The sequence below is a fragment of the Bos taurus genome, chromosome 22 (assembly GCF_002263795.3).
Source record: "Bos taurus isolate L1 Dominette 01449 registration number 42190680 breed Hereford chromosome 22, ARS-UCD2.0, whole genome shotgun sequence".
NCBI lineage: Eukaryota > Metazoa > Chordata > Mammalia > Artiodactyla > Bovidae > Bos > Bos taurus.
In genome coordinates, this window is record NC_037349.1 from 55,012,235 (window position 1) to 55,035,025 (window position 22,791).

Below are 22,791 nucleotides of genomic sequence, written 5' to 3' on the forward strand. Positions count from 1 at the left end.
CTCTGAGCCCCACAAACAGTGGGGGAAAACAGAGCTTGGCCACGGCCTCAGCCTGATAACAGGCACATGGGCGGGGCATTTGGGGAGGGCATCGACCTCCCACTCACCTCCACACTCCAGCCCCCAGCCCTGGGCCTGATACAGAGACGGGTCTTGAGAAAACACACAACAATTCCCGACTGAGTAAATGCTAATTCTCCAGGGTAATGTGGCTCAGCTGGTAAAGAACCTACCTGCCATTGCAGGAGACAGAGACACAGGTTCAATCCCTGGGTGGGAAAGATCCCCTGGAGAAGAGAAAGGCGCCCCAATCCAGTATTCTTGCCTAGAAAACCCCAAGGATAGAGAAGCCTGGCAGGCTGCCGTCTATGGAGTTGCAAAGAGTCAGAGACAACTAAGTGCACACACACACACCACACACAAACTCTAATTCAAGCTCAGTGGGAATGGTGTTTTAATCAGGTACAAACTGCTCCGGAAGTTCAGAGGGAAAACAGATCTTGGAAAGCTTCCTGGAGGAAGGAGCATCAGCTATGAGCCTTTAAGCAAAGACAGGCCCTGCCTGGGGCTGTTCTGAGCATCTTCTTATTTCATCCTTACCACAACAACCCAACAATGATTATAACCATGATTATATCCACTTTACAGATGAGGAACCTGGTCAAGGTAAGTCCTTACCCAAAGTTCCAAATCCAGGAAGCAGCGGAGTTGAGACATGAATCCAGGTCTTTCTGTCACCAAAACGCATGTCCTTGTTAGCTTCTGAAGGCCCAGCTCAGTTAGCCCTGCCGAGGGAAACCAGCCTTCCCCAAGATGTGCCCACTTGTCCCTGGGACTGCCTGTCATTCCATCCCAAGATCCTGCGTGCCTCTCCTGCCGTGGATTCCGGTCAGCTGTGCCTATGAGCTCAGGGGCTCACTGTGGCATCACCCACACCCAGCACCAGCATTTGCAGGCTGGGAGCCACCCACAGATATCTGCTGAGGGGACTTTAATCCACTGACCCTGAGATCTCAGAGGGCCCCTGTGAGGGCTCCACAAGTGGACTCCAGCTCAGGAAGAGGCTGATTCCATGCCAGGGGAAGGCTGTGTTGGGCTGTTTACCATTATTGTTCAGATTTGACCAGCCTCCTTCCTTCCTGGATTCAAAGCAATGCCCGTCCCCAGGGAGGTGTGGAGCAGAGAAGGAGACACGGCAACACAAGGCCCAACGCCAAGTTTCCTGACTCTTGACTTCCCAGGAAGTGCTCCTTGACCCTCGGAAACTTGCCTCGCTCGAGCTCTGCATCCTTTGACAACAGATAATCCCCTAATAAGGAAATAATTCAACCACAGCTCTGTTGGCTTCCCAGATAGAGCAGTGGTAAAGAATCCACCTACCAGTGCAGGAGATGCAAGAGACTCAGGTGCAATCCCTGGGTCAGAAAGATCCCCTGGAGGAAGAAATGGCAACCCACCCCAGTATTCTTGCCTGGAGAATCCCATGGACAGAGGAGCCTGGCGGGCTACAGTCCCTGGGGTCGCAAGGAGTCAGACACGACTGAGCGACTGAGTGCTCACGCACACACAGCTCCATCACCGACCTAGGCGTCTGTTCCCACCTCATCCTGTCTCCGCCACTCTCCCTGTTCCTGACCAGAGGCTGGATGCACTGCTTGTCAGACTAACCTGGTGTGTGCTGGGGAGAGCGTGTGAGCACAGGGGAGTGGGGTGTGTGTGTGTGTGTACCCTGCAGGACCTCTGAGCGTCTGTGTACATAAGAAAAGATGCTCCCTGCTGTGTTTCTCCTTTGCTGTCACACTGTGACCACACTTACAGTACTTCTGACTCCAGATGTGTGGGTTTTGCACACCTCAAGCAATTCTGCAACCCCAGCTGGGAGTCCTACAATTGAACTCAGTGCTGACGCTGTCTACCTGGAGTCGGAGTCAGAGTCAGATCCCACACGTTATGGCCTCAGTCCCATGAGACTGCCCCGACTTCAGACACCAGTCACATGCCCTGAATGCACCTGTACTTCTCACCAACCGGATAGAAGTCAGGGTCCCCGTGACCCCTACCTTGGGTTTGATCGTTTGCTAGAATGGCCCATAGAACTCAGGGAAACATATACTTTAGTTACTGCTTTATTATATAACAAAGGATATGGGTGAACAGCTAGATGAAGAGGTACGTACAGAAAGATCCAGAAGAGTCTGAAGTTTCCCAGATGGCAGTAGTGGTAAAGAATCTGTCTGTTAGTGCAGGAGATGTAAGAGACACAGGTTCGATCCCTGGGTTGGGAAGATCCCCTGGAGAAGGGCATGGAGAACTATTCCAGTGTTCTTGCCTATAGAATCCCATGGTCAGAGGAACCTGGCGGGCTACAGTCCATGGGGTTGCAAGAGTCAGACATGACCTAGCAACTCAACCCCCACCACCACCATCATACAGTCCCAATTAACTCAATCTCCAGTCCCTCTTCTTTTCCTAGAGGGTAAGGGGTGGGGCTGAAAGTCCCAAGCTTCTGATCATGGCTTGGTCTTTCTGGGGACCAGCACCTATCCTAAAGCCATCTAGGAGCCCACCAAGTGTCACATAATTAGGAGAAAAAAACACTCCTGTCATTTAGGAAGTTTCAAGGGTTTCAGGAGCTCTGTGCCAGGAACTGGGGGCAGAGATCAATCAATCAATAAGTGTGTATATATATATATATAATCTCATGGTATGTTTGTGAGACGTGTTTGTGTGTGTGTATGTTGTCTCTCTTAGCCGAGGCTATGCCATGCTGCAGTAACAAGTGGTCCCCAGGCCACAGTAGCTCACAACAATGAGGATTTACTTCTCAGCATCTGAGTTACTTCAAGGGTCGCCTCTGGCTCTGCGCCCTGCCAGCTGCTCCCTGGGCCAAGAGTAAATGGGCAGCATCTACCCGGAGTGCCGCCTGTCCCCATGGCAGAGGGAAAGGAGAGCATGGAGGAACTGGGAGCTGGCTCTGGGGGCTCCCAGCCAGAGGGACACACAGCTCTTCCCCTCCAGTTTCAGGGGCTGGAGCTGGTCACGTGATTGGGCCTGTTCTCATGGAAAGTGGCCCCTCCCTCAGGGAGAGCCAGGAAGCACCCTTGAACGGAAGCCAGCCTACCCCACTCAGATGCGGGGCTGTGAGAAGCTGTGTATGTCAGTTGTTGTCTCTAGCTGCTCAGTTGTGCCAAGTCTTCATGACCCCATGTACGGCACACACCAGGCTTGCCTGTCCTTCACCATCTCCCAGGGTTTGCTCAAACTCATGTTCATTGAGTCGGTGATGCCATCCAACCATCTCATCCTCTGTCGTCCCCCTTCTCCTGCCCTCAATCTTTCCCAGCATCAGGGTCTTTTCCAACGAGTCACCTCTTTGCATCAGGTGGCCAAAGTATTGGAGCTTTAGCCTCAGCATCAATCCTTCCAATGAATATTCAGGGTTGATTCCTTTAGGATGGACTGGTTTGATCTCCTGGCAGTCTGAGGGACTCTCAAGAGTCTTCCCCAACACCACAGTTGGAAAGCATCAGTTCTTTGATGCTCAGCCTTCTTTAGGGTCCAACTCTCTTGTCCATACGTGACTACTGTGTGTCTCAGTGGCTCTTGGTGACTGTGAGGAAGTACAGCCGCACAAATCTATCTGTTGGGGTACCTTGTGCTTCTGGGTGTGCACAGGTGTCAGTCGGTGTTTCTGGATGTTAAAAAAAAAGTGTGTAAATGGTGTGCACAAGAGCCTGTGCTTAATGGACAAATGGGAGTGTGTGTGTGTGTGTGATGGGAAGAATGTGAGTCTGGGGAGGGTGTGAGCATGTGTGTGCAAGTTTATGTGTGTGTATATGAGTAAGTAAATGTGTGCACACACATGCACACATGTATGTACCTGTGTGCCACAAGCCCACGCCCCGGCACTGCATCCATCTGCACGTACAGCAAACGCCCCCCACACTCACACCCCAACATACGCTCCCGTCCCCGGAGAAGAAGCCGTCACAGATGGGAGGCGAGATGCTCAATTTCCCAGCTGATGATTTAGCAGGTTCATTCACCCCTCATTTGTGGCCATCTGTCGCCTTCCACGCAGCCGCTGGGCCGTTTCCACCTGGCCCAAGCACCGAGGCTGCACAGCGATGGCGGCAGGACCGGCCGGCAGCTCCAGAGACTGAGGTGCCTCCCAGACCCAGGACCAACTCTCAGAGCTGCCCCAGGGGGATGGGAGCCCAGCAGACACATACAGTCCTGAGCCACCGCCAAAGACAAGGATCTTCCAGAAGGGATTCGGGGGTCTCCAAAATGCCTTGTGCATGCTTAGTCACTCAGTCATGTCCGACTCTTTGTATCCCCATGGACTGTAGCCCCCCAGGCGCCTCTGTCCATGGGATTCTCCAGGCAAGAATACTGGAGTGGGTTGCCACTTGCTACTCCAGGGGATCTTGCCAATCCAGAGATCAAACACACGTCTCCTGACTTGGCAGGTGGATTCTTTACCACTAGCGCCACCTGGGAAGCCCCCCAAATGCCTTAGGCTGCCCCAGACCTCCAGGAACACTCTCCTACTCCCAACTCACCTCTCCCCGCCCCTCCACATAGGAACCTTTGTTGGGGCAGAACAAGCCAGCCCCTGATAGTCACCTCTGCCAGGTTCTTGTCCTGGCTCTGTGCTCAGCACTTGACCTGCACCATCTCATTTAGACCCAAGACAGAGATGCTGCTCCTCGCCCTGTTCAGCCGATGAGGAAACCGAGCCGCTGAGAGGTGCACACGTTCACACACCCCACTGGGAGCAAAACCGAGTCTCTCGCTAAGGTCTCCCTGTTCACAGGGGCCAGGGCTGCTCCAGGTCACCTCTTCCAGGAAGCCGCCTGAGGAGCAGCCTGGAAGGGCCAGGCCTGGGCTACCATAGGACCGCAGCCCTGAATGTGGATGCTGGTGAGGCGGTGGAGCAGAGGACACAGGTCACCCCGTCTTCTTCTCTGGTGACCACACTCCCCCTTTCCAGGAGGGAAGACAACCCAACCAACTTGGTCCTGATTTCTGATTCCAATACATCCTTGAAATGAGCCTCTCATGCCCAGGGCAGCCTTTGTCATGCCCCTGCTCAACCGCCGTCCTGGCCTGGGATGGAGTCCAGCCTCCCTAAGAGCTGAGGCTGGCCCTGGCCTTGAGCCTTGCCCACCTGTCTGGCCTCTCAGCCCCACGTCCCCTCTGTTCTTTTTATTTCTCAAATACATGTATTTATTTGGCTGGATCTTAGTTGTGGTCCTTGGGATCCTTGGTTGCGGCAGATGGGATCTTGTTCCTGGACCAGGGGTTGAACCCGGGCCCTCTGCACTGGGCGCCCGGAGCCTTAGCCACTGGACCGCCAGGGAATCCCTGCTCTCTGCTCTAGCGCTGAGTTCCTCCCCCACACTCCTTCACCTCTGATGCTTCCTCCTCCAGTGTCCTTCACACTTTCCCAGCTCACTCCTGCCCACCCCGCCCTCCTCCAGGAAGTCTCCCCTGCCTCCTAAGGGCTGCCTTCCCTGCCGCGCCCCGTCCCTTCGTGGGGCTGCTCACCCCGCACGGGGCTCGCATCTCCCCCACTAAACTGTAAGTTCCTGGGGGGACATGCTGCTTCCTCAGTCACTCGCTTAACAAATACCATTGATCTCTTCCTGCCCCAGGCCAGGGACAATTCTAGAGGCCAGAGTGGATGAAAACAAGGAGGACAAGAGGGAGACCAACTAGGCTCGCGTAGCAGCTTTCAGATAGGTGGTGACGGAAGGCTTCTCAGAGGTGGTGACAAGCATGCTGAGACCCAATAATGAGACGAAACCCCAACGCAAAGGTCTGAGACTCAGGGACTCCTGGCTGGGCGAACAGCAGCCGCAAAGGTCCCGAGGCAGGAGTGGGTCTGGCATGTTTGGGTTATGCCCGTATCGCTGGAATGTGGACAGCTGGGGGCGGACAGGGTTCAGAGAGGTAGCAAAGAGTTTCCTGAGCATTTCCTGAACATTTTTTACTTTGAATGCCCTAGACTGCCTCCTCCAGGGAACCTTCTCTGACTGCACTTTCCTTATGCCTCTGAGCCCTTCCAGCTCTACCCACAGTGATCCAAATCACCTCTCAGCCTCCTTAAGAGAGTTATCATTCAGTCACTCAGTTATGTCCAACTCTCTGCAACCCCATGGACTCCCACATGCCAGGCTTCCCTGTACTTCACTATCTCCCGGAGTCTGCTCAAACTCATGTCCACTGAATCCGTGATGCCATCCAACCATCTCAATCATCTGTCGCTCCCTTCTACTCCTGCCATCAGTCTTTCCCAGCATCAGGGTCTTTTCCAATGAGTCAGCTCTTCACATCAGGTGGCCAAAGAATTGGAGTTTCAGCTTCAGCATCAGTCCTTGCAATGATTATTCAGCGTTGATTTCCTTCAGAATTGACTGGTTTGATCTTGCTGTCCAAGGGACTCTCAAGAGTCTTCTCCAACACCACAGTTCAAAAGCATCAATTCTTTGGCACTCAACCTTCTTTATGGTCCAGCTCTCACATCCAAACATGACTACTGGAAAAACCATAGCTTTGACTATATGGACTTTGTCGGCAAAGTGATGTCTCTGCTTTTTAATACACTGTCTAGGTTTGTCATAGCTTTTCTTCCAAGGAGCAAGTGTCTTTTAATTTCATGGCTGCAGTCACTGTCTGCAGTGATTTTGGAGCCCAAGAAAATAGTCTGTCACTGTTTCTGTTTTTTCCCCATCTATTTGCCATGAAGTGATGGGAAGATGAACGAGTCTCCAAACCCCTACCTTGTCTTGTCTAAATGATGTAAAAACATTTTATTAATACAAGTGGGCCCTCCCCTGTTCCTGGGCCCCCTGGCCAGGAGGGCACCTGTGGGATGTGGACAGGGTCCCCATCAGGACAATCGTCCTCCGTGTCTGCTCCAGTTCCATTTAGCAGGTCACTAGGGGAGGCAGGAAGGACTGGCTGGGCTGTCAGGCTTGGTTATTTATGGAATTCAATTTCCCCGGCTCCCTGCCACTCCCAGGAGCTTCACAGGGAGGCCACAGAGAAGGATTTTGTTTGGGCCTACAAGCGGGATTCAACTGTCAAGTGAACCAAACACCCTCTGGAAGGACACATGGACACTTCAGGGCAGTGTCTGGGGACACGGAGAGGCAGAACAAAGCACTCTAGCCTGGGTGTTGGAAAATCTGGATTCTAGGCTGGTTCTGCGCCAGTGTTAGGCAAGCCCTTCTCTGGGCCCCCCTTTCCACCTTAGTAAGAGGTGAGAGATTGATCTAGGTCATGTGTTGATGTATGTTTTTGTAAAAGTCCACGTGTTAGGCTTTGTGGGTCGCAGGGTCTCTGTCAGAACTACTCAACTCTGCCTTGCAGTGCAGGAACAGCCGTAGATGGCATGTAAACGAGCGGGCAGGGCTGTGTTCCAACACAACGCCACTTATGGAAAACAGGTGGCAGGCTGACCTTGGCCCACGGGCTGTAGATCGCTGACTCCGATCTAGGTGACTGGAGTGTCCGTCAGGACACCTTAGGAGAAAGAGTGTCTGTGTGTGCTTAGTCGTGTCTGACTCTTTGCGACCCTGCAGACTGTAGCCCAGCAGGCTCCTCTGTCTATGGAATTTTCTAGGCAAGAATACGGGGGTGGGTTCCCATTTCCTGCTCCAGGGGATCTTCCCCACCCAGGGATGGAACCCGTGTCTTTTTTTTAATTAATTTATTTTGATTGGAGGCTAGTTACATTACAGTATTGTGGTGGTTTTTGCTTACATTGACATGAATCAGCCATGGGTGCCCATGTGTCCCACCGTCCTGAACCCCTTCCCAGCTCCCTCCCCACCCCATCCCTCTGGGTCGTCCCAGAGCACGAGTTTTGAGTGCTCTGCTTCATGCATCAAACTTGCACTGGTCATTTACTTCACATATGGTAATATACATGTTTCACTGCTACTCTCTCATATCATCCCGCCCTCGCCTTCTTCCACAGAGTCCAAAAGTCTGTTCTTTACACCTGTGTCTCTTTTGCTGTCTTGCGTGTAGGGTCATCATTACCATCTTTCTAAATTCAGTATATACGCGTTAATATACTGTATTGCTGTTTCTTTTTCTGGCTTACTTCACTCTGTATAATAGGCTCCAGTTTCATCCACCTCATTAGAACTGATTCAAATGTGTTCTTTTTTATAGCTGAGTAATATTCCATTGTGTATATGTACCACAACTTGCTTATCCATTCGTCTGCTGATGGGCATGTAAGTTGCTTCCATGTCCTGGCTATTGTAAACAGTGCTGCAATGAACATTGCGGTACACGTGTCTCTTTCAATTCTGGTTTCCTCAGTGTGTATGCCTAACAGTGGGATTGCTGGGTCGTATGTTAGTTCTATTTCCAGTTTTTTAAGGAGTCTCCAGACTTTTCTCCACAGTGGCTATACTAGTTTGCATTCCTACCAACAGTGTAAGAGGGTTCCCTTTACTTCACGTCCTCTCCAGCGCTTATTGTTTGTAGACTTTTTGATGGCAGCCATTCTGACCTGCGTGAGATGGTACCTCATTGTGGTTTTGATTTGCATTTCTCTGATAATGAGTGGTGTTGAGCATCTTTTCATGTGTTTGTTAGCCATCTGTATGTCTTCTTTGGAGAAATGTCTGTTTAGTTCTTTGGCCCACTTTTTGATTGGGTCATTGATTTGTCTGTGAACCTGTGTCTTTTGCATCTCCTGCATTGGCAGGTGGATTCTTTACCACTAGTACCACCTGGGAAGCCCCCAGGACGCTTTAGGTTGTAAGCGAAAGAATCCCAGTGCAGACTAGCTTACACTAAACGTTGTTTAGGGGAGGAAGGCTTTTGGGGTCACATAAAAAAAGTTTCGAGGGGACTTCAGGCATGGCTGGATCCTAGAGCTCAGATGATATCATTAGGATTCATTATGACTGAGTTTCACTCTCACTATTCCTTGACTACATTTGCTTCTAGTTTGGCCTTGATTTTAGGCAGGCACCCTTCATCAGCAAGTCTGGGATTCATTCATTCTGGGCCAGCTTTCATCATGTGCTCCTTCCTGAACTAATCACCCCTATGGGAATGATGAATTTATCCTGGTCGGCCAGGCCTGGGGCATGTGCCCATCTCTAGAGCCAACAGTGAGTCCAGCTCCATGATATGACATGCATCATGGTATATGGACTGGCCCCAGGAGTGGCCCTCCTAGTGGACAGTTGGGAGTTCTTTGTGCAGGGCTGGTTGTTAGGGTTTCTCTTCATGGCACCTTCGTTCCTTCCTGGATAATTGCACCCCTCTCCTGAATGCCTCTCAGTTCCCACACCTCTCCCTCCATCCAACTCACAGCACGTACCATCACCAGATTAATCTTCCCAAGGCTTCCCAGTCACTCTGCTGCTCAAGAACCTTCTTTGGCTCCCCATTGTCCTCAGGACAAGATCCTTGTGCCTCAGTCTGGTTCTTAAGGCCCTCCATGATCCCACCTTAGCTGTTCTTCTCACCCTTGTCTTCTCCCCTCTTCCATGCTGGAATAAGAGTCCAAGACTTGAGTTAGTGCCACTGGTCACTGGTTGTAAAACCTTGAAAGTGAAACAATATTGAAGAAGAACAAAGTTGATGGACAGGCACTACTTGACTTTAAGACTTGCTATGAAGTTAGAGTAATCAAGACAGTGTGCTCAATGATGAAAGAACAGACAAATAGATCAATGGAACACAATGGAGAGCCTAGAAATAGATCCAGATAAATACAATCAACTGATCCTTGATAAATGATCAAAGGCATTGAAATGGAGCAATGATAGTCTCTTCAGCAAATGGTTCTGCAACAACTATATGTCCACACGCAGAAAAATGAATCCAGATACAGACCTGACACCCTTCAGAAAAATTAACTTACAGTGGATCATAGATCCTAAATATACCTACATATAAAATGCAAAATGAGAAAACTCCTAGAATATAATATAGGATAAAGTTTATACAACTTTGGGTATGGTGATGACTTTTTTTTGTTGTTGTTCAATCGCTCAGTCACGTCTGACTCTTTGTGACCCCATGGACTGCAGCACGCCAGGCTTCTCTGTCTTCCACCATCTCCCAGAGCTTGCTCAAACTCATGCTCATTGAGTTGGTGATGCCATCCAACCACCTCGTCTTCTGTCATCCCCTTCTCCTCCTGCCTTCAATCTTTCCCAGCGTCAGGGTCTTTTCTAATGAGAAGGCTCTTGACATCAGGTGCCCAAAGTATTGGAGCTTAAGCTTCAGTATCAGTCCTTCCAATGAATATTCAAGGTTGATTTCCTTTGGGTATGGTGATGACTTTTTAAACAACACCAAAGGAACAATCCATGAAGGAAATACTTGATTGGACTGGACTCCATTAAAATTAAAAACTTCTGCTCTGCAGAAGATGATATCAAAAGAATGAGAAGGCAAGTCATAGACTGGGAAAAATATTTGCAAAAGACATATCCAAAATGCACAAAGAACTCTTAAAATTCAGCAATAAGAAAACAAACAACACAATTTAAAAATCATAAGATCTTAACAGACATCTCACTGAAGAAGATATGCAGGTAGCACATAAGCATATGAAAAGATGCCCCACGTTATATGTCATCAGGGAAATGCAAATTGAAATGATAACGAGCTACCTATTAGAATGGCTAAAATCTGGAATACTGACAGCATCAAATGCTGGTGGGGATTTAGAGCACAGGGAGCTCTCATTTATTGCTGGTGGGAATGCAAAATGGTGCAGTCACTGTGGAAGACATTTTGCTGCTGCTGCTGCTGCTAAGTCACCTCAGTCGTGTCCAACTCTGTGAGACGCCACAGACAGAAGCCCACCAGGCTGCCCTGTCCCTGGCATTCTCCAGGCAAGAACACTGGACTGGGTTGCCATTTCCTTCTCCAAGGCATGAAGGGAAAAGTGAAAGTGAAGTCGCTCAGTCGTGTCCGACTCCTGGTGACCCGATGGATTGCAGCCTACCAGTCGCCCCCATCCATGGGATTTTTCCAGGCAAGAGTACCGGAGTGGGGTGCTATTGCCTTCTCCAGACATTTTGCTGGCTTCTTCCAAAGCTAAACATATTCTGGCAATGCTATGCAGCAGTACCACTCATTGTTATTTACCCGAAGGAGTTGAAACTTACGTCCACAAAAAAACTCGCGCATAGATATTTATAGCAGCCTTATTCATAACTGCCAAAACTTGGAAGCAGCCAAGATGTCCATTCAGTAGGTGAATGGAAACATAAATTGAGGTACATCCAGACAATGGAAAGCTTTTCAGCACTGAAAGGAAATGAGCTATCAAGCCGTGAAAAGACATATTAAATGCATATTATTACTAAGTGAAAGAAGACAATCTGAAAAGGCTACGTATTGCATAGTTCCGACTATATGACATTGCAGAAAAGGCAAAACTATGGAGATGGTGAAAAGGTCAGTGGTTGCTCGGGAATGATGGGTGGGGAATGGAGATGAATAGGTAGAGCACTGAGGATGTTTAGGGCAGTGGATACTATTGGGTTGGCCAAAAGTTTGTTGGATATAACAGAAAACCTGAATGAACTTTCTGGCCAACCCAGTGTAATATATGTTTGCACAAACCCACAGAATTTACAGAGCCAAGACTGAACCGTAAGGTAAATTGTGGGCTTAGGGTGCTAACCTTGTGTTGGTGCAAGTTCATCGGTTGTAACGAGTGAACCTGTTTGCAGGGGGTGTTGATACTGAGGGAAGCTTTGCTTGCGTGGGGGCAGGAGACGTGGGGGAAACCTCTGCCCTTCCTCTTAATTTTGCAGGAGCCAAAACATCTCTCTTTTTTTAAAAAGTATGTATTTATTTGTGGCTGTGCTGGGGCCTCATGGCAGTGTGTAGGGCTGTCAGTGGGTGGCTTCTCCTGCTGCAGAGCACGAGCTCTAGGCACGTGAGCTCACTAGCTGCAGCTCCCAGGGGCTCTAGAGCACAGACTCAGTAGCTGTGGCACACGAGCTTAGTTGCCTCGCCGCACGTAGAATATTCCCAGACCCGGGATCCGACTCCTGTCCCCTGCACTGGCAGGTGGATTCTTAACCACTGGACCACCAAGGAAGTCCCCCAAAACTTCTCTTCTAAAAAAAGTTTGTTGTTGTTGTTTTTTTTTAAATAAGCAAGTGACAGAATGACAACTAGAGTACAAGGCTATTTTTATAATGTAAACGATGCACACCAAAAACATATTTACTAGGTGTTTATAGATATATCGGAGAAGGCAATGGCACCCCTCTCCAGTACTCTTGCCTGGAAAATCCCATGGACGGAGGAGCCTGGTAGGCTGCAGTCCATGGGGTCGAGAAGAGTCAGACATGACTGAGCGACTTCACTTTCACTTTTCACTTTCATGCATTGGAGAAGGAAATGGCAACCCACTCCAGTGTTCTTGCCTGGAGAATCCCAGGGACAGGGGAGCCTGGTAGGCTGCCGTCTATGGGGTCGCACAGAGTTGGACACGACTGACGTGGCATAGCATAGCATAGCATAGCATATAGATATATGCAAATGGAAAGAAAGAAAGCTCGGAAAGGACACACAGCAAACTCTTCCTGTCTGCTAAGGGGAGGAGGTTGTAACTGAGGATTGCTTTTGGAAGATCAAAAGGAACATCTGTCTTTAATATTGTGATAGTTTACAAGGAGTAAATACCAGAAATACTCGGGTAATTAAGGGTAATTTTTAAAGAGGAAAAACGAAGGAAAACAAAATAAGGAAAGAAGACAAGGAAGGAGAGAAAAGGCAGATAAAAAGAGAAGACAGACGGTCAGAGAGAAAGGGATGGGGTGGACGGCAGAGGGAGCAGAAGGGGCAGGACTCCCCAAGCCCGTCTTCTCCCACCTGCCAAGATGCCCCCAGCCCGTGCCAGCTGGGGCAGGCAAGCTGCAGCCCAGGGCCTTGCAGTGTTGTCTCCCATTAAGATGTCAGCTCTCTGCTGGCTCCCGCCCACCCCTGGTCCCGGCCTCCAGTGGAAGCTTTCTTTATTCCCCTTATCAGTGAGAACCAGTGAGGACCACATCCCTGGACCCACGCCTGGCCCACTGATTGCAAATTGTTTCTGAAGGAGCATTTTGCAATGGGCTTTCCCTCTCCAGGGACTATTCTAGGAATGTCAACAGCTTCTGTTCGGAATAAAAATGCTGAATCCATCGCTCTCATAAATAACGATAGTGTGATTAGCTGCCATTCTGATGGCAGATAATGGAAGCAGAGCAGGCGTTTGCTGCTTCTGGATTTCCGAAGATAGAGACAGATGGATGGGTGCCAATGCCTTCATGGGGCATCCACTCCATGCCAGGGTTTGAGTGCCATGAACTCCTCCGGCCCTCTCAACAGACTCTCCTGGGTCATCGTGGCTGCACCTTGTAACAGAGGAAGAAACTGTGGCCTGGGGATGTCACTGAGCCAGGGTTGATTGTCAGATGCCCACAGGTGAGACTGACACTCAGCTCCGTCCTGAGAGTGACTGACTCTCATGCTCGCCAACAGGCAGGGTTTTCACTTCCAGGAGTGTTCAGGGGAGAAAAAGCCAGGATTTTCAGAACTCTGAGCCCTACTCACGCCCGGTCTGTCCCAGGGACCAGCAGGCAGGTCCTTAAGAATCTGCCACTTGAGTGAGACAAGAGCCCGTAGTCTTCGTGTGTCTATTTGTCTCTTCGGGCTTCCCAGATGGCGCTAGTGGGAAAGAATCCACCTGTAATGCAGGAGATGTGTGTTCGATCCCTGGGTCCCCGGAAAGATCCCATGGAGGACGGCATGGCAACCCACTCCAATGTTCTTGCCTAGAGAATTCCACGGGCAGAGGAGCCTGGCAGGCTACAGTCCATGGAGCCACAAAGAGTCGGACACGACTGAGCAACTGAGCATGCATACGCTTCTCTCTTCAACAGATATTTAGCGAGCACTTCCTGTGTGCCAAGCACTGGGCTGTGTACCCATCCCTGACCTCGCAGAGCTTACAGTCGAGCTGGAGAGAGAGAGAGGATGAAACCAGTAGTTAAGCAACCCAGTGCGTGCATGTCTATGATGGGGAAATATGCAGGGTGGATCCAACCAGGGAACTCAACTGGGCCAGGAGGGCAGGACACATGCTGCTGGCATCCGAGCAGAAACGAGCATGGTACAGGTGAGTCCATGAGAGAAGAGGGTGAGGGAACAGTGTTCTTGGCAGAGGGAACAGCCATGGGTAAAGGCCTAGAGGTGGGAACCTCTTGATGAGTGCTGAAGGTAGTCTCACAAGGCTGGATGTCCACAAGGAGCGTGGAAGGAACCCAGAGGCCCCGGTTCTCTGCCCTGGGAGCAGATATTAACGAGGTCTCAGTGGGTATTGAGCCGATATTGTGTGCAAGGCTCCTGGAGGGCAATCCCCACTCCCACCGAAGGGAGAGTGGTGAGTACCTGAAGGGAGGCAGGAACAAGATCTCTGTGGGAATTGGAGCAGAAGGAATCCTACACAGTTGGGTGAAAGTCAGACAAGATTCTTGGAGGTGGTGGCATTTGAGACTGCCTTCAACCCTCAAGTAGAGTCTTCTGAGTCAGGTGGCGAAGACCTTGCAAATGGTACCTGAATAATTGGAGCATTCCCCACACACCAGAACAGGAGCTAGCTTTCTCCCACCAATATTGTCAGGTAGAAGCTATAGCTATTGTTATTTTTTTTTTTTAATATTTCTTTATTTATTTGGCTGCACCAGGTCTTGGCTTTCCCAGGTGGTGCTGGTGGTAAAGAGCCCATCTGCCAATGCAGGTAGACGTAAGAGATGTGGTTCGATCCCTGAATCAGGAGGATCCCCTGGAGGGGAGAATGGCAACCCACTCCAGTATTCTTGCCTGGAGAATCCCATGGACAGAGGAGCCTGGTGGGCTACAGTCCTCGGGGCCATACAGAGTTGGACACGACTGAGCAACTCAGCACGCCCATACCAGCTCTTAGTTCCCACACCAGGGATGGAACCCAGGCCCCCTGCACTGGGAGTGTGGAGTCTAAGTCACCGAACCAGCGGGGAAGTCCCTGTAACTATTGTTGTTATTCCCATTCTATAGATGAGGAAACTGAAGCCCAGGATCGTGAGGTCATTTTCCAAGGTCTGTCTAGCTCTGCAGACTGCACATAACCCACAGACTGGACACTGTGAAGAAATGGTATCGGGCCGTGTCCTTGGGACAGGCTCTGTCTACACCAAGCACAGCCTGCTCTTTACCTTTGAGGGATGTCTGTTTGGAAGCAGCAGTCTGTCAGAGTGTTTCTGTGTTGAGTTCAGCATGGTGAGACATGAACAAATATTTCAACCTTCAGCAAAGAGGACCTCCCCCAGCATGATTCAAGGGCAGGGTAACAAAATGATCTTCAGTTCAGTTGCTCAGTCGTGTCTGACTCTGTGACCCCATGGACTGCAGCACACCAGGCTTCCCTGTCCATCACCAACTCCTGGAGCTTGCTCAAACTCCTATCCATCAAGTTGGTGATGCCATCCAGTCATCTCATCCTCTGTCGTCCCCTTCTCCTCCTGCTTTCAACCTTTCCCAGCATCAGGGTCTTTTCCAATAAGTCAGTTCTTCGAATCAGGTGGCTGAAGTGTTGCAGCTTTAGCATCAGTCTTTCCAATGAATATTCAGGATTGATTTCTTATAAGATTGACGGGTATGATCTTCTTGCAGTCCAAGGGACTCTTAAGAGTCTTTTCCAACACCACAATTCAAAAGCATCAGTTCTTCAGTGCTCAGTCTTCTTTATGGTCCAACTCTCTCATCCATACACGACTACTGGGAAAACCATAGCGTTTACTAGACGGACCTTTGTCGGTAAAGTAATGTCTCTGCTTTTTAATATGCTGTCTAGACATGTCACTGCTTTTCTTCCAAGGAGCAAGCATCTTTTAATTTCATGGCTGCAGTCACCATCCACAGTGATACTGGAGCTGAAGAAAATAAATTCTGTCACTGTTTCCATTTTTTCCCCTATCTATTTTCCATGAAGTGATGGGACTGGATGCTGTGATCTTAGTTTTTTTGAATGTTGAGTTTTAAGCCAGCTTTTTCACTCTCCTCCTTCACTTTTATCAAGAGGCTCTTTGGTTCCTTTAGGACCATAACAAAATCATCTTACCTCCCATTATCTCCCACGAGGTTTATTGTGGTTTATCAAGTGGTTACATGCATTAATGTGCTGGCTCTTTTGCTAATGGAGGAATTCCTTGCATGGAGGGGGGTGTGGTTAAGGTAATAGCACCATTTCTGAAAACAAAACACAAAGCCTTGTTTCTCTACGGGAGATGTTTTCTTAGGTCAAAGAGAGGCTTCTCAGTCTTACTAGAGCTTCAGAGAAGCTGGTGGAGGGAATTCTGTTGTCCAGGGAGACAGAGTCTGTTCTGAGCAGCTGAAGGCATCAGGGCGGAGGCCCGGGTGAGGTGTGGGGAACAGACTCAGGCATGGCCTTTCCTCCTGAGCCCCTCACTCCTTGCAGTGGCAGATTGCTACTGTTGTTTGGTCACTCATGGACTGCAGCCCACCAAGATCCTCCATCCATGGGATTTCCCAGGCAAGAATACTGGAGTGGGTAGCCATTTCCTTCTCCAGGGGATCATCCTGACCCAAGGATCAAAATTGCATCATCTCCTGCATTGGCAGGTGGATTCTCTACCCCTGAGTCACCAGGGAAGCCCACGGAATGGCAGAAGGGAGGTGCCATCTCTTTAATTTACAGGTGAGGAAACGGGGCTCAGAGAGGGAAAGGGACTTGCCAAAGCACACACAGAGGGCTGCTGATAGATCTGAGTATCCTGACCCCCCAAAATCAGGTCCCTACCCACAGCATCACCCGTGGCCTGACAAGGGGTTGACTGGGGTGGCAGGAAAGCCCTGGTGGCAAGACTGATGGACTCAATGGCGCAGCGTGCTAGCTTTGGAGGCTTGACTGGGGACTCCAGCTCTGTTCTTCTCTGTGACTTTGGGCCACTGACTCTCTGGGCCTGTTCCCCCAGTTGCCAGTGATGAGCCCGGAACAGTGCTCCAGAACACAGCTAGTGGTCATCACCTTCCTGGCTGTGGTACCAAGTAGCCAAATGCTCACAGGCAAGGTACTTCTTCTCTCTGGACCTCAATTTTGTTGTTGTTGTTTAGTCGCTAAGTCATGTCCAGCTCTTTGCGACCCCATGGACTGCAGCACGCCAGGCTTCCCTGTCCTCCACTATCTCCTGAAGTTTGCTCAAACTCATGCCCATTGAGCCAGTGATGCCATCCAACCACTGCATCCTCTGTTCTTCCTTTCTCCTCCTCCCTTCAGTCTTTCCCGGCATCAGGGTCTTTTCCAATTTATTGCCTCTTTGCATCAGGTGGCCAAAGTATTGGAGCTTCAGCTTCAGCATCAGTCCCTGAATATTCAGGGTTGATTTCCTTTAGGGTTGATCTCCATGCAGTCCAAGGGACTCTCAAGAGTCTTTTCCAGCACACAATTCAAAAGCATCGGTTTTGGTGCTCAGCATCCTTTATGGTTCAACTCTCACATCTGTACATGACTACTGGAAAAAGCACAGCTTTGACCATACAAACCTCAATTTACCCATTTCTAAAATAAAATGATTTGACTAGGTAGTATCTCAAGGCCATCTCCAGTCTGATGCCTTGTAAGTCTATGACTCAGAGAACCACCCCGAGTCAAGGGAAGGGAGGGGACTACGCAACAATATTAACAATAATCGTCTTAGCCGTGTGTTGAATGCCCACTGTTAGGCGCTGGTTCTCCCTTCGTGCCAGATCTACAATATCACAACAGCCACCTCCTGGCCTCCTGGCTTCCAGTCCTCTCCTCTTTAATGCACCATGCATACCTGGCCTGTCTCAGCCATCTTCAACCCTACTTTACTCTCTGCTTTAGCACATTCAATGGCTCCCCAGAGCCACCCCGACTCCAAGGTGAGGTCCAATTCCTCCATATGGTGGTGAAGCCTTCCATGCTCAGGCCCTGCCCTCTCTAATGGAATCGCATACCAGCCGTGTTGTCTCTTTGTCCAGTCCTCCCCGTGTCTCGTCTCAGAGGTGCTCAATGAACATTTGTTGACTGAATGAACACATGGGTGAAATATTTCTCTAAATTAAGGCTACGCAAACTTTAGTCATTTGCAGACCAGCCGCAAGAGTTTTGCAAAAAACTGTGCATTGTGTCTATTTTTGTTTACTTAAGTATTTTCCTTTTTTAGATTAAATAAATGTATCTGAAAAGGAAACCGTACATCATACTGTAACTAGAGGATCAGTATTACTTGCCAGAAATAGGTCTCCACTAAAATAGACACAGGACAGATGAGCACTGTGTTCAGTTCTAACTAGACATTGCTGTCTACCAGGGCTGCAGGCCTAGGGCGTCTCTCTCCCTCAGTTAACATGGGATGGCTCAGAACCGCGAGAGGCGGTGGAGACAGAGGAGCACCATCTTGAGGCTTGCCCATGGACAGCGATCACAGGGATGCTACAGGGGATGAAGACGGAAGAGCTCTTCCACGCCGAGTTATTTCACCCCACTGAAAATTATCCTAACTACCGCCAGTGCTTGCTGCCCACATTTTGGGAACTCTACTAACAGAACCCATGCCTCTAAGCCCACAAGGGATGCATGTGAATTCTCTGGAAGACTTCAACTGGGCCTTTAGGAAGGACATGGAGATGGTGCCTTGGCCATTTCAACTTTATAGTATGGGGTCCTTTATCTGAAGCCACCCCTGCACAGCAGACAGACAGTCCTCAGAACTCCACTGAGATAAGAGTTTGTTGGCTGAAGCCATCTGCCTGGAGGAATAATGAGTTCCCCATCACTGGAGAGGTGCAGACAAATGCTAGACAGTTATGGGCAGGTGGGGTGGGGAGGGGAGGTGGGGAGCAGGGGGTGTGATGGAGATAATTCAAGCATCAGATGGCCAGTCTATGAAACTGACCTGACAGCTAGACAGGCTTTCCTTTCGTAAGTAGGCAAAACACATTTAGAGCAATGAAAATAGAGGTGAGTTAACTTGTGAACAGAAATACAGAAGCAAAGAGAGATGATTGTGAGGAAGAGAGACTTGAGGGAAGAAGCGGGAGTGGAAATGCTTATTATAATTCGCTTCTCTTGGTAATGTTTCCTGTTTTTCAATCCAGCACTGGATTCTTTGGGACTATTTTGGTTTTAAGTAACATAAACTGAACTCAAACCTGTGTAAATGACAAAAAAAAAAAAAAAAAAGGAACTTAATGAGATTTAAATAATAAAACTGCCTTCGGGCATGGCTGAGTCCAGGGACTCAGACAATATTCATCAGTCCTGTTCCTTCCCCATCACTCAGCTCTGCCTTCCTCTGTGTTGGCTCCACTTTCAGACATGACCTGCCCAGTTCAGTTCAGTTCAGTTCAGTAAACTGCTCAGTCGTGTCCAACTCTGTGACCCCATAGACTGCAGGACACCAAGCTTCCCTGTCCGTCACCAACTCCCAGAGCTTGCTCAAACTCATGTCCATCGAGTCAGTGATGCCATCCAACCATCTCATCCTCTGTCGTCCCCGTCTTCTCCCGCCTTCAATCTTTCCCAGCATCAGAGTCTTTTCCAGTGATTCAGTTCTTCACATCAGGTGGCCAAAGTATTGGAGTTTCAGCTTCAGCATCAGTCCTTCCAATGAAGATTCAAGACTGATTTCCTTTAGGATGGACTGGTTAGAGTTCCTTGCAGTCCCAAGGGACTCTCAGGAGTCTTCTCCAACACCACAGTTTAAAAGCATGAATTCTTCAGCTCTCATGACCTGCTAAGGAATGACAGAGCTGGCTGCCAGCAGCTCCAGGCTTAGGAACTGTGGTTGTTGCTGTTGTTTAGTCACTCAGTCATGTCCAACTCTTTGCAACCCCATGAACTGTAGCCCTCCAGGCTCCTCTGTCTATGGAATTCTCCAGGCAAGAACACTGGAGCAGGTTGCCATTTCCTAATTCAGGGAATCTTCCCAACCCAGGGATTGAATCTGCATCTCCTGCATTGGCAGGCGGGCTATTTACCACTGAGCCACCAGGGAAGCCCCCACCATGTCCAAGCTCTTTCCAAATCCTAGGTCGACAGCCTCTCGTGCCCACCTGGCAGCTCAGAGGTACTCAGGAGGGGCTCGACAAAGGCTTCTCCTGAGGTCCTAGCAGTGGGCTGGGGCTGGCTTATGGGTGGGCATGGCCCCTTGGCCAGGGGAACGTGGCCCATGGGCCTGGGCAGCTGCTCTGGGTGGGCCCCCTGTGAGTGATCAGCCACACACATTTCTTAAGCTGAGTCTGCCAGAAGGTTGCTTTCCCAGGCCTGGAAGAAATCAGTATTTGAAGAAGACTGCCGGAGGCCAAGACCTCAGACAGCTCTCCAGTCAGATACTATGAGGAAGCCCACGCCACCCGCCACTGGGTGGACGCGCTCATGTGCTTTGAGCATTTGGGGGAGCCCTCAACTGGTTTTAAGCTGTGCCTGCAAGCTGCACAGACCCTTAGACACCACTCAGCACCAGGGCCCTTGCCAGGCCCCGGTCACCCCCAGACGGGCCCTCTTTCCTGCCGTGGCAGTCGGTTTCCTCCTCCCAGGGCCGGTTTGTGGGGCAAGAGCCCTGCCTCTCAGCTCTCCTCTGGCCTCGAGGCCCCTCGAGGAGATCCACAGATTCTGTGGTGGAGATCAAACTTCTGTCTGACAGTCCTTTTAGCCAAAGTCCCAGGAAGAATTCTCATCAACTCATGATCCGTCACACATTCCTCCCAGCGAGGTCGGGGTGATGTGCAATGGCTGTGCCCACGTCACATGCCATCTCTGAAAGGAGAAAACCCCATTCAATCCGATGAATGCAAACGGAGGAGAAGTCCCCAAATCAAAACCAAGGTGCTGTTATCCAAACTGAAATGAATGTCAGGCAAGGAAAAAACAGCTTCTGTTTTTGCTACCTTCATCAGTTCAGTTCAGTCGCTCAGTCATGTCCGACTCTTTGGGACCCCATGAACCGCAGCACGCCAGGCCTCCCTGTCCATCACCAACTCCCCGAGTTTACCCAAACTTATGTCCATTGAGTTGGTGATGCCATCCAACCATTTCATCCTCTGTCATCCCCTTGTCCTCCCGCCCTCAATCTTTCCCAGTATTAGGGTCTTTTCAAATGAATCAGCTCTTTGCATCAGGTGGCCAAAGTATTGGAGTTTCAGCTTCAACGTCAGTCCTTCCAATGAACACCCAGGATTGATCACCTTTAGGATGGACTGGTTGGAGCTCCTTGCAGTCCAAGGGACTCTCAAGAGTCTTCTCCAACACCACAGTTCAAAAGCATCAATTCCTCTGTGCTCAGCTTTCTTTATAGTCCAACTTTCACACCCATACATGACTATTGGAAAAACCATAGCCTTAACTAGACGGACCTTTGTTGGCAAAGTAATGTCTCTGCTTTTTAACATGCTGTCTAGGATGGTCATAACTTTCCTTCCCAGGAGTAAGCATCTTTTAATTTCATGGCTGCAATCACCATCTGCAGTGATTTTGGAGCCCAATAGTTTAGTTACCCTCATGCTGCTGTTTCTGCTGCTAAGTTGCTTCAGTAGTATCCGACTCTGTGCGACCCCAGAGACGGCAGCCCACCAGGCTCCTCTGTCCCTGGGATTCTCCAGGCAAGAACACTGGAGTGGGCTGCCATTTCCTTCTCCAATGCATGAAAGTGAAAAGTGAAAGTGAAGTTGCTCAGTCGTGTCCAACTCTTAGCGACCCCATGGACTGCAGTCTACCAGGCTCCTCCACCCATGGGATTTTCCAGGCAAGAGTACTGGAGTGGGGTGCCATTGGCTCATAACCTTGCTCAAATCTGTGCCCCGAGTTTCCATCCAGACAGCATCTGTCCATCCTTTGGCCATTGGTTCAAATGGCATTTCCTTGAGGAAACCTTTCCCAACCATCCCAAGCTGGACTGGGATGGATCCACCTGGGCTTGTGTGGTTATTTGACAGAAGCCTGTCTCCCACCCTCCACCAGGACCTAGGGGTCTGTGACCCGTCTTGTTCCCCATACTGTCTCCAGGACTCAGGACAGTGCCTGGCAAGTAGGAGGAGTTCAATAAACACTGAAGTACAGGTGGAGGTCATGGCATGGGAGCTGGGACCAGTGATGGGGGAGGATGGACCAGTCAAGGAAGTTATCAGGATTCCATGCTTGTGGGTGAGAATGTGGGAAAGAGGCAGGAGCAGTTAGGGTCACCTTTAGGAGACCCCACAATGGATGATAGGCTTGCGTGCGTGCTGTTGCTAAGTCGTGTCCAACTCTTTGTGACCCCATGGACTGTAGCCTGCCAGGCTCCTCTGTCCATGGGATTCTCCAGGCAAGATTACTGGAGTGGGGTCGCTATGCCCTCCTCCAGGGGATCTGCCTCACCCAGGGATGGAACCTGCATCTTCTGCAGCTCCAGCATTGCAGGCGGATTCTTTGCTACTGAGCCACCTGGGGAGCCCATGGCTGATGGGGGTGGGGGTTAATGTGGGGTGGGGGATGGCAAGTCTATTGGCAAATGCCAGCCCTGGGGCCAGAGAGAGGAGGCAAAGAGTAGGCTAGAGAGAGGAGATCCTTTCTGTGAGTCCTTGGGGAACCTGGAGGGAAGGACAGTCGCAGCCCCAATACCAGGAGTCTTTATGAAAGGGGTCAGGGGTCAAGGGGAAGGGAGGGAGGCCTCAGGCACGGGGTGAGCATTGACTGGGAAAGAGGTGTCTCTGTGGAGGACCTCTCAAACCCCAAGACCC